The 9274-nt window shown below is 51.5% G+C and overlaps 1 long non-coding RNA gene across 1 annotated transcript; it reads left to right on the top strand.

Moving 5' to 3' along the window:
• Nucleotides 1–515: 515 nt before the first annotated feature.
• LOC144249806 (uncharacterized) lies at nt 516–7608 on the top strand. Its single transcript, XR_013342321.1, has 3 exons — nt 516–577; nt 5880–6067; nt 7552–7608. It is a non-coding gene; the product is annotated as an uncharacterized LOC144249806 (long non-coding RNA).
• The last annotated feature ends 1666 nt before the right edge of the window (nt 7609–9274 follow it).

Here is a 9274-nt window from a genome sequence, read left to right as displayed (position 1 = left end):
GCCCACTTCTGTGAATGGATGCACGGTGTCACCCACTACTTGCATATCTGCATGTTGTGCTTGACATTAACATGGTACTTGGCAGGTGGCAGAAAGTCAATACTGAAGTTAAGCTCTTGTGTTCTAGCAGCTGTGCTGCAGATCCTTGGTGTGCCACCTTCTGCAATCCATGCTGCTCTGTTCATGTTCCTATTGACTTCCTGGTGATGAGCATCATGGTCTCCTGGTCTTGAGAATGGCAGGGCATTGCTCTGTGAATGTGGAAGATGGGCATGTGGAAGGCTCCAGGGAGGAGGGATCATTGATCATGTACTCTAATCCATGTGCCTGTTTAATGACCTGTTTTTCTTCTTGAGTTTTAAGGGAGACACTGCCCTAAAACACTTCTGTGCAGCTGGGAATGCAGGCTTCTGCTTCACCTTGAAGGAAGCATTAATGAATCCTTTCCAGAAGACATGAGAAGAGAGAAGTGAGCCTCTGGTATCATGCAGGTTCCTTGCATTGCCCATGGGCTAGAAGAGAGAAGAGTTGCTTCATGAGATTTGATCCCCTTTTTCCTGAAAAGTTCCACACAGAGGTGAGTCCCCAGCATGTTTAGACATCATTTCAGACATCTTTGTTGATGGAAATGAATCACACCCCCTGATGATGTAGAAGAACTAAAGATGGGTTTGCTATGAATTTTCTATTTCATTTCTCAGGGCCTGAGTCAAGCCAGCCATTGTGCTGTCAGCGCATGAGCTGCTGGTCAAATGTGAGGAAGTGGTCTTGCTTTATGAAAACACCACCCTGATTCAGTGAGCCAGAGGCAGCCTGCAGTCCCTCTTTTCCTGTGAAGGCAGATTGCTGTGGATGGCCTCTGGCCTCGTCATGCAGCCCTGCTCAGAGTAGGGGATTGAGGGTCCAGGCAGTTCCCAGTTCCTTTTGATCTTTATTGCCATTGGGCCACCCCAGGGTCCTTGGACTCTACCTGGTCTTCTGGCCTGGGTCAGGGGATGTGAGGTTTGGAATCCCTCTCTGTGGCAGGATCCTCTGTGTGTCAGCACATCCTTCCCTAATTGTGTTAGAGTTGGAGACTTCTCCCACCCATCCTCATCCATGCTCATCCCGCATTTTGTAGCTTGACACCTGAGGACCTTTATTCATTGACTTAGTGGTTAGTGGTGATGGTTGCTAAGACTAAGTGACTCTTTCAAGTCACATCACTTGCATGGTAGGGCTAGAGCATGGATCTTCCTAATTGATTTCATGGGACTCTCTCATGGAAACTGTGACTGCTTCCTAAACACACACTCTACATTTGGAGTGTCAAAATTTTTGGCACTGCCTCCTTGGCAAGTGTATCTTGTCTTCTACGTGGGAATTTCACAATTTTTTTTTTTTTTTGGTTTGTGGAGGTCATGCAGAAGGGATTTCATTTGAAATAGCCCAAACAAGAAATACCAGTTGTCTTTTTCGCACATGGATGTGTGTAGTGAACATCCCTTTCTGTGTGCTTGGATGAGTTACTCCTTTGAATTTGTTGAAGGATGGTTGGCTGGGGAGCAAGGTGACGAGAGATGGATATCAATGCTTGTCCAGTATTCTGAAGTGAAGAATGTATTGAGGATGTGAAGGCTTTTCTAGCCAGTTGCTATGGCTCAGTCAGGGATCAGTCAGAGGATTCTGTCTGGTAGACTCTTTGGAGTAGATGTCAAAATGGACCAGTCTTACTCTGTCCAGGACTGAATGCTGAGCTTGAGTGGGAGCTTCTTATCAGTTCAAGCATTCCATGAGTCTGTCCTCTGTTCTCTTTGTTTTTTTTTTTATATTATCAGTTTTCAGTGGACACATCTTTATTTTATTTTATTTTATGTGGTGCTGAGGATCGAACCCACTGACTCGCGCATGCCAGTCGAACACGTTACCACTTGAGCCACATCCCCAGCCCCCTCTGTTCTCTTTTTTCTGAGCAGTTTCTAGCAGGAAAGGAGAACAAACATTGAAAGTACGGTGATTGATTATGTATACCAATGTTATTTGAATCAACTTTGTATAATTCAAAATTAACTTTTTGCTAGTAAAATTTCATATGTTGAGGAAATAATGAAAATATTGGGGTTGGGGGATGAGGATGGGCAAATCAAATATTTTTGAGCACCAAGACCTGTTTTTTTTTTTAACTTAAATCATAAACTGCCTGAGGACCACAGCAAGTAGATATTTCCAGAGACAGTGGGAAGGTAGTAGCACATGAGGAAGGGAAGAGCTCTCAGGATGGGAAGAGGGGGCCGCTTCAGGACTCACCGGGCAAGGCACGAGGCTGCTGGCCATGGTACATGCCTGGGCCCACTGAGTGGGGAAGATCCATGCTCTGTGTCCCTCCATCCTCCTCTGTAGCTTGTGTTGGCAGCAGATCGGGGAATTGGGGTCAGAAGTGCTCCCAGTAATATAGGCACCAGCCCCCAGAGTGTGTTCCTAGCCCTTTCTCCACCTAGCCTGACTTGGTGCTTGTGTTGATGCAGGGCTGAAACCCTACAGTCATTAGAGTGTGTCTGCGGTCCAGATCCACCCTGCATGGCCAACATGCTCAGACCTTCGGCTGGGTCCTAGGCCTGCTACAACCAAACTCTGTCAACTGGGTGGCCAACAACAGAGGAAGGGCCTTCCCTCAAGCTCCAGGGGCTCAACACACAAGGAGTTGGGCGATCTCACTGCCAAAACACCTCACAGGTTCCTAGGGGACTGTCCCCCCAACTCTCCCAGCCCTTGCCCACTCTCCTATTGCTGCCCACGATCTGTGGTTCCCATATGGGCATCCCACCCTGGCTCCAACCTCACATAGCTGGTATCCCCAAGTCTCCCTGGTCTCTGGGTCCAGACTCTCCTCTTCCTACAAGAATATCAGATATTGGATTTGGTCCCAGTTGATGCTGTGTTCCATCATGTGAGCTCTTAGCTTCATCACTGTGCAAAGACTCTTTTCCCACACAAGTTCGCACGACTTTTGGCTGGCTAAGAATTTTCAGGCGACACTTTTCTAATGAGTACACTTTCCTTCCTTCCGATCTCCCCCCAGTGAGCATTCCTCGCACCCTTGTCCTAGTTCCTTTATGGCAGTTTCCCTCCTTATGGCTGAGAGGACCTAGTGACCCCTGGATTCACACGTTCTCCTTAATCACCAACACACTGCAGAATTCTCCAAAGGGCCATATATGCTCCTGGAAGTTGGTGGTGGAAATAGTTCTCCATCCATTAATCACTCCCTCACTCACTAATGTCCTTGTGTCCTTGAGAAAGGCTCTCTCTTTCCTGGTTTTCCTGAATAGAAATCCTCTTGCCTCTTGGGTGAATAGGGTTATGGGTTGTGCAGAGGGTGTTGGTCCACTGAGCATCTTAGAGACTGTCCTTTATGGAGCCTAATGATCCTCACTGGGGAATGAGGCCAGGGTCCTAACTGTGGTTAGTGTGAGGACACCCTGGGTTCAGAGAGGGAAAGAAGGACGAGGGAAACTCAGATGTCCCTTCATGGCCCCTGGAGTTAGAGGACTTACCCCTTTGCACCTGGGATCAGGAGACCTCATTTCCTCGAGGACACGCACACTCAGATGTAAAACTTAAGTGTGGGTTCCTTTCTGGGGTCCAGGGCTGTTGTTAGCCACCAGGAATGACAGTGCTCTCCATGCTGAGTGGAGCCATTTTTGCCAAGAAAGAGAGCCCATGGTCACGCCTTGTGCAAAGCATCCCACGCCAGGGGCTCCCATCCCTACATTCGTGTCCTGAAAGGAAGCCACTCAGAGGCAAGGTGGGTCCAACCACCTCCCATGTGTTCACTCATCACTGTGTTCCAGCAGTCACCCCAGTGAACAGTCCTGATGGGATTGGATGTGGCTCAGAATGTCCCCCTCATGAGCTCTACCCTGCCACAGCTGCAGTTCTGCAGTGGGAGAAACTCAAAACCTCAAAACACATGCACATGAAAGAAAAGAGCAAGAGCCAGAGCCCAAACAGGCCAGGTGTGGCAAAGACAGCTGGAGTGCCTAGGTTGGGACTCAGAATTATGTCAGTGGGGTGGCATTGCTGCTGGCACCAGCATGATAACCGAGAGCCAGCCCTGCTCATTTTGGGGAGCAGTGTGTTGGGGAAGGCAGCAGAAATTGAGAGGCAGGATTGAGTTTGGCCCTAGGAGGAGGTTGGGTAAGAGGCCAGTGTGGGTTGGAGGGCCTGGGCAGATAGACAGAGGCCAGGGCACACCCCAAAGCCTGGAGACTGCACTTGATGTCCAGGGTTGTGAAACACCACCTCCCCTCTTACTCACAACTGAGAGCAAGGGGCATTGATGAGTTCAGTTTGTGTGCGGCTGCATCCAAGGTGGCTCGGCTAGGCACCTCTGTTTCCTTGACTCAGGAGGCTGGGAGTCCAGGCTCCATTGAGGCTCGGCTGGGAGGATCGGACTCTGAGTTTATGCCTGTGTTCCTGGTAGGATCCATGTTGGCTGAGCCTCAGTGTTTTTGTAATGAGAGGATGGGTGACCGTCATGTCTTTATCACAGGACACACTTGCTAAATGGATTTGTTTGCTCTGAGGAGGAAAGAGAGAGGGGGGAGTGGTGCTGGAGACAGGGATGCAGACAGGGGTCATGGACTTGGCATAACTCAGTCTTGGAGGTGATATCCCATCACCTGTACCCACTTCAATTCCCATGAATCCAGAGGCTGAGCCCCCTTGAGGTGAGGGGTGAACCGGTTCTGGGCAGCAGGATGCTGTGGTACCTCGGAGTCTCTGTGAGACCCCAACACTAGACACACTTGGCCCTTTTGAAATCTTAGGAGAAGCCTGGGGAAGTTGTATGGCAGAGGGGAGGAGCAGCCTCTGCATCTCAGTCCCCTCCAACTTGCCATGGTGTAGAGAGGGAACTGCAGCCACGATGGGACAGACATTGGCCATGTCCCTGTGTGGGACACAGGCCTGATTGAGTTAGGGTGCATTCTTTGTCTCTCCCTTTCTTGTGATTATCCCATCTCTACATTTGTGCTTTAGCCACCTGTGAGTCCCATCTCTGGTTTCAGAGAGAATAGAGGGTGTTATGGGCCAATAGACACAATAAACCCTAGAGATTAGATGCTACCCTACTTTCCAGAAAAGCCTGGGCACACCATGAGTTGCACAATGATGGGACCAGGGTCCAAAAGCTGCTGAGAGGGAAGGACTGGTTGTGAATGCATTTGGGAAGGCTCCAAGCTGGAACTCTAGTGGCACCAAGCAGGGCAGATGCTGGTGGGGATGTTTGGGTAGTTGTTGGTGAACACCTGCGCACCTGAGATGGGTAGGCATGGAGGAGAAATCAGCAGCCCATAGGGCTTTTGAAAGTGGTCTTATGTGAAAAGAGGCTCAGGTATGGGCACAGGAAATGACATCATTGCCTTGACAATGGATCAAACAGAACATGGAACCCTGGTATCCAGGCACCCACTTCACTGACCAAGCCATCCGAGCTCACTTGGTTGGAGCCACTGGAGGGAGAAGGATGTTCTCCTGTGGTTGCAGACAATGCCGAGCCTCAGGCTCCCAGGAATCTCAGGGGGGCCAACTAGCCCTTTTGTGGATACACTGGGTGAGGCTTCATCTTAGACGCCAGAGCCTCTGGCGATTGTCGCAGAGGAGCTCAAGAGTAACAGTGAGTAGCACAGGGCAAGTGAGCCCAGCAGGCCCTCTAGTCTGATCCCTGATGAATGGCCCAGGACTCCTATTCTGACTCTGTGTGTGTGTGTGTGTGTGTGTGTGTGTTTGTACTGATGGGAACTGTCCCATTGTGCTTTGACTCTAGTGTATTGGCACAAGTCATTTTTCTGTTTGTCACCATTTCCATTTTGAACCCACCATTCTTGGTCCCAACCCAGGGTGAAAATGATCAGAACACGGAGGAGCCCTTCAGGGTTCAGAGCCTTGAACCTTACAGGCAGGACCAGCTTAGGAATGAGCTCCTGCCTGTCATTTGTGGGAGGAACCTACAGTTCAGCAGCAACATGGGATTAATCTCCTGGGATTTCATCCCCACCCAGCAGGTGCTGGATCTCTTGTTCCCAAGGTAAGCACCAGACCACCAAGCCCAAGTGTGTAGCCCCCTCATGCCTCTGTCTTGGGGCTGCCATGTGCCTCTCAGGGACCCAAAGGTTTGTGATACCTAATGAGATAGAGGACCACACTCATAGTGGAATGTCAGCCCCGAATGGTACGAGTCCTGGAGGTGCCTGCCACAGCCTTGCAAGGGCAGTGAACTTCCCCTCTCAGGCAGAGAAACCATCCTGACTCCAGCTGATCCACAGAGGTCCATGGAGCAGTCCCCACACACTGGGCACCACAGCTCAATGGTGTGCACTGAGCTCATTCCCAGGTGGACTCAGTGAGGCCAGGTGGTCTTTCTGGTGTGATGTTGGCTTTGTGAAGAACGTAGATCTGTGCCAGAGGCGTCTCAAAACTCGGGCCTTGGGAAAAGCACTTTTGGGTTAATAAAGACATGTTAGTTTCCATAGTGGGACAGAGCGTCCTAGCTGGGACATAGCTGGACAGGGGCTTTGGACATGGCAGCTCCCACACCCAGAGATATGTGGGAATCAGCAGTTTGGGCTCATTCACTGGTGAACATGGAGAAAGCACCCACTGTGTGAAGACACGTTTCCAGTCCCGTTTCATAATTCAGTGAAAAATGGGGTGCAAATGATTGCCATTGTGTCCCTTTTCATGGGGTCAGCCTAAACCGCAGGTGCCATGAGTACATATCCTCCATGTGACTGCATCCCTGACTCCATGAGGCATAACTGCACGTTGTCCTCTTCAGTGACTATGGTGGACCCTTGGACCAACTTCAACATGGAATGGGCTTGGGGTCAAGAGGGTGGGCTCCTGTTTCCAGAATAGGGACCTGCAAGGTGATCTGACTTGGGAAGGCTGAGGAAAGACTGCTCTCCCCAATTCAGTTTTCTGCCTGCAGTGTAAGGTGTGGGGCTTCAACAGTAGGAGGGGTAAGGCGGGGAGTTGTAGGTGGAGTCAGGGTCCTCTGGGGAAGGCCCTGGGATAATGGATCCCCCCACACCACACCTCCCTGTCCTCCCCCAGGGCCACAGAGATGTGGTCGGCACTCATGGGAAAAGAGAGGTCCACCGCTACTCAGGGGAACTCAGTGAGAGCTCACAGAGAATGAGGTAGCATTGCAGCCCACGCCAGGGGAGGAGGTGTCTCTTGAGCCCCGAGAAGAGTGGGCAGGAGGACAGACACTCCCAGAAGGTGCATTCCAGGTTGGAGAGCATGTAGCCAAGAGGAAGAAGAGTGTCAGGCCTGCCCAGAGGAGGGGAGAGCTGGTCAAACCATGCATCTAACGCTCCTTCGTTGAAGGTTCTTTGCCTGTGGCAACCTGTCCTGACCCTGCCTGTACAGCCACTGTGTCTTGCCTGAGGTGGACTGGTGTGTTCAGAACCAGGGACGGTTCAGGAGGGTAGGGTCAGAGGTTTGCTCTGGAGGCCATGGCGAAGGCAAGGCCAGGGTTTTGCTGACTCCACTCCTGCCTCCCCACAGTGCCTCACCTTCCTTTCTGGGGACCTGGGGGAACTTCTACTCCGAGGCTTCCCATCAGCCTCCAGGCTCTCTGAGTCTGCAGCAGCTGCTGCCGTACATGTGGCTCCTCCTGAGTGGCTTTAACCTGGAGCACAGAGCACACCACCTGCTGGCCCAGGTTGAAGATGGCAGATCAAGCCAGGCAGAGCCTGAGAGCCAGGCGGACCGGGGTGAGTACCTACGGGTATAAGAGGAAAGGTCTGACTGTTGTCCCACTGCAGGGAGTCTGTATGCCTGGTGTTGGGCTGGAAATTAGGATAAGCCTTTGTCCATTCAGGAAGTGACCCCAGTCTGCAAAGAGGTCCTGTGTGGACTAAGGGCCTGAGTTCTTCCTGGCAGCAGGGGTATTGTCTGTCTGTGCGAAGGTCAGGGCAAGGCAGTCATGTTGGCATCTTTTCTCCTCTAGCTACAAGCTCAGTTCCTGTCATGGCTCCTGAGCCAACCCCAGAGCCAGAGCCTTCTCCCAGGGAAGGGGCAGAGCCGGAGTCCAGGACATCAGGGGTCTCCACCCCGGACTCCCCACGGCCCAAATATACCAAGCGGATGAGGGGCAGGTGCGTCATTCGCGTCTACCTGGAAGACGAAAGGACAACACAGTATAGAAGCATCCTGGTGAGTCTTCGAGCAGGGGAGTCTCCTGGGAGCCCACAGTGGGGAAGACCGAGTCCACAGCAAACGCCTTGGACTAGGCCTGTCTTCTTGAACTGGAGCTTCTGGAAGGTCAGGAAGGAGAGCATAAAATGAGGAAGAGAGAGGCGAGAGAGCAGCAGCATGCCAGGTCTGGGTGCGAGTGGGCCTGCGTGTTTTGGGGTGTGCAGGTCAGAAGTGCAGGAGTGAGTGCTGGGTTCAGAGGAGGTCAGAGAAATATCGAGGGTACAGGCCATCCTCTACTGACCTTGGTATTGAGGAGGAGTATATTGAACCGTGGAGGTTGAAGCAGAGGAGTTGGCAGTCATTTTCTTGTGTGTGGGAGGGGATATGTTGCTGGTTGAAGGGAAGGGAGCCATTGTAGAATGATTAGGGTGGGTAGGTGTGGGTCACAGACAACTGGGGGCCGTGGAGGGGCCCATTAGTGTCCTAGTTTGCATGTATGTGAATAGAGATTTAGCGGGTCTCTCTGCAGAATTTTCCTGGGTGTGGAGTATCCATCCTGAGTCTCTGGTGTCCACCTCCAGGGGAGCCATGTTGAACCACTGCACCTGCTGGGTCCGAACCTCCTGACACCCCAGCAAGCACTGACACTCTCGAGCCCAGCAACTTCCATGCCTATCATTAAAGAGTCCTAGTGTGTGTTGTGCCTGGCTGTCAGGACCAAAGCACCTAGGGTTTGTGCCTGGTCCACACAAAAATGCAGCTGCATCCCAGACCAGAGCAGGGATATGGAAGTCCACTGGACCATTCTTCCCATCTTGATGGGACTAGAGTGTGTCTGTACAAAGCCTTTTGGTCCTTATTCCCTTGTCCCTGTAGGGCATAGCAGGTTGAAGCAAACTCTTGTACCAAGATTGGACTAGAGGCTCATAGGAAGACCCCACATGATCACATGAAGGCCTCAGGTAGCAGGGTAACAAGATGGTGCCCTTGTGTTGAGAGCTCTCTTGTCTCTGATTGTCCTCGAGCACTGTCCTCTGGGTAGTTACTCCCAAATTCCCTCTCTGATGAGCTTTCTCCAACCCTGCTCAGG

The sequence above is a fragment of the Urocitellus parryii genome, chromosome 12 (assembly GCF_045843805.1).
Source record: "Urocitellus parryii isolate mUroPar1 chromosome 12, mUroPar1.hap1, whole genome shotgun sequence".
Taxonomy (NCBI): Eukaryota; Metazoa; Chordata; class Mammalia; order Rodentia; family Sciuridae; genus Urocitellus; species Urocitellus parryii.
Note: the sequence above shows the minus strand (reverse complement) of the source record. Positions and strands in the feature narration are given on the sequence as shown.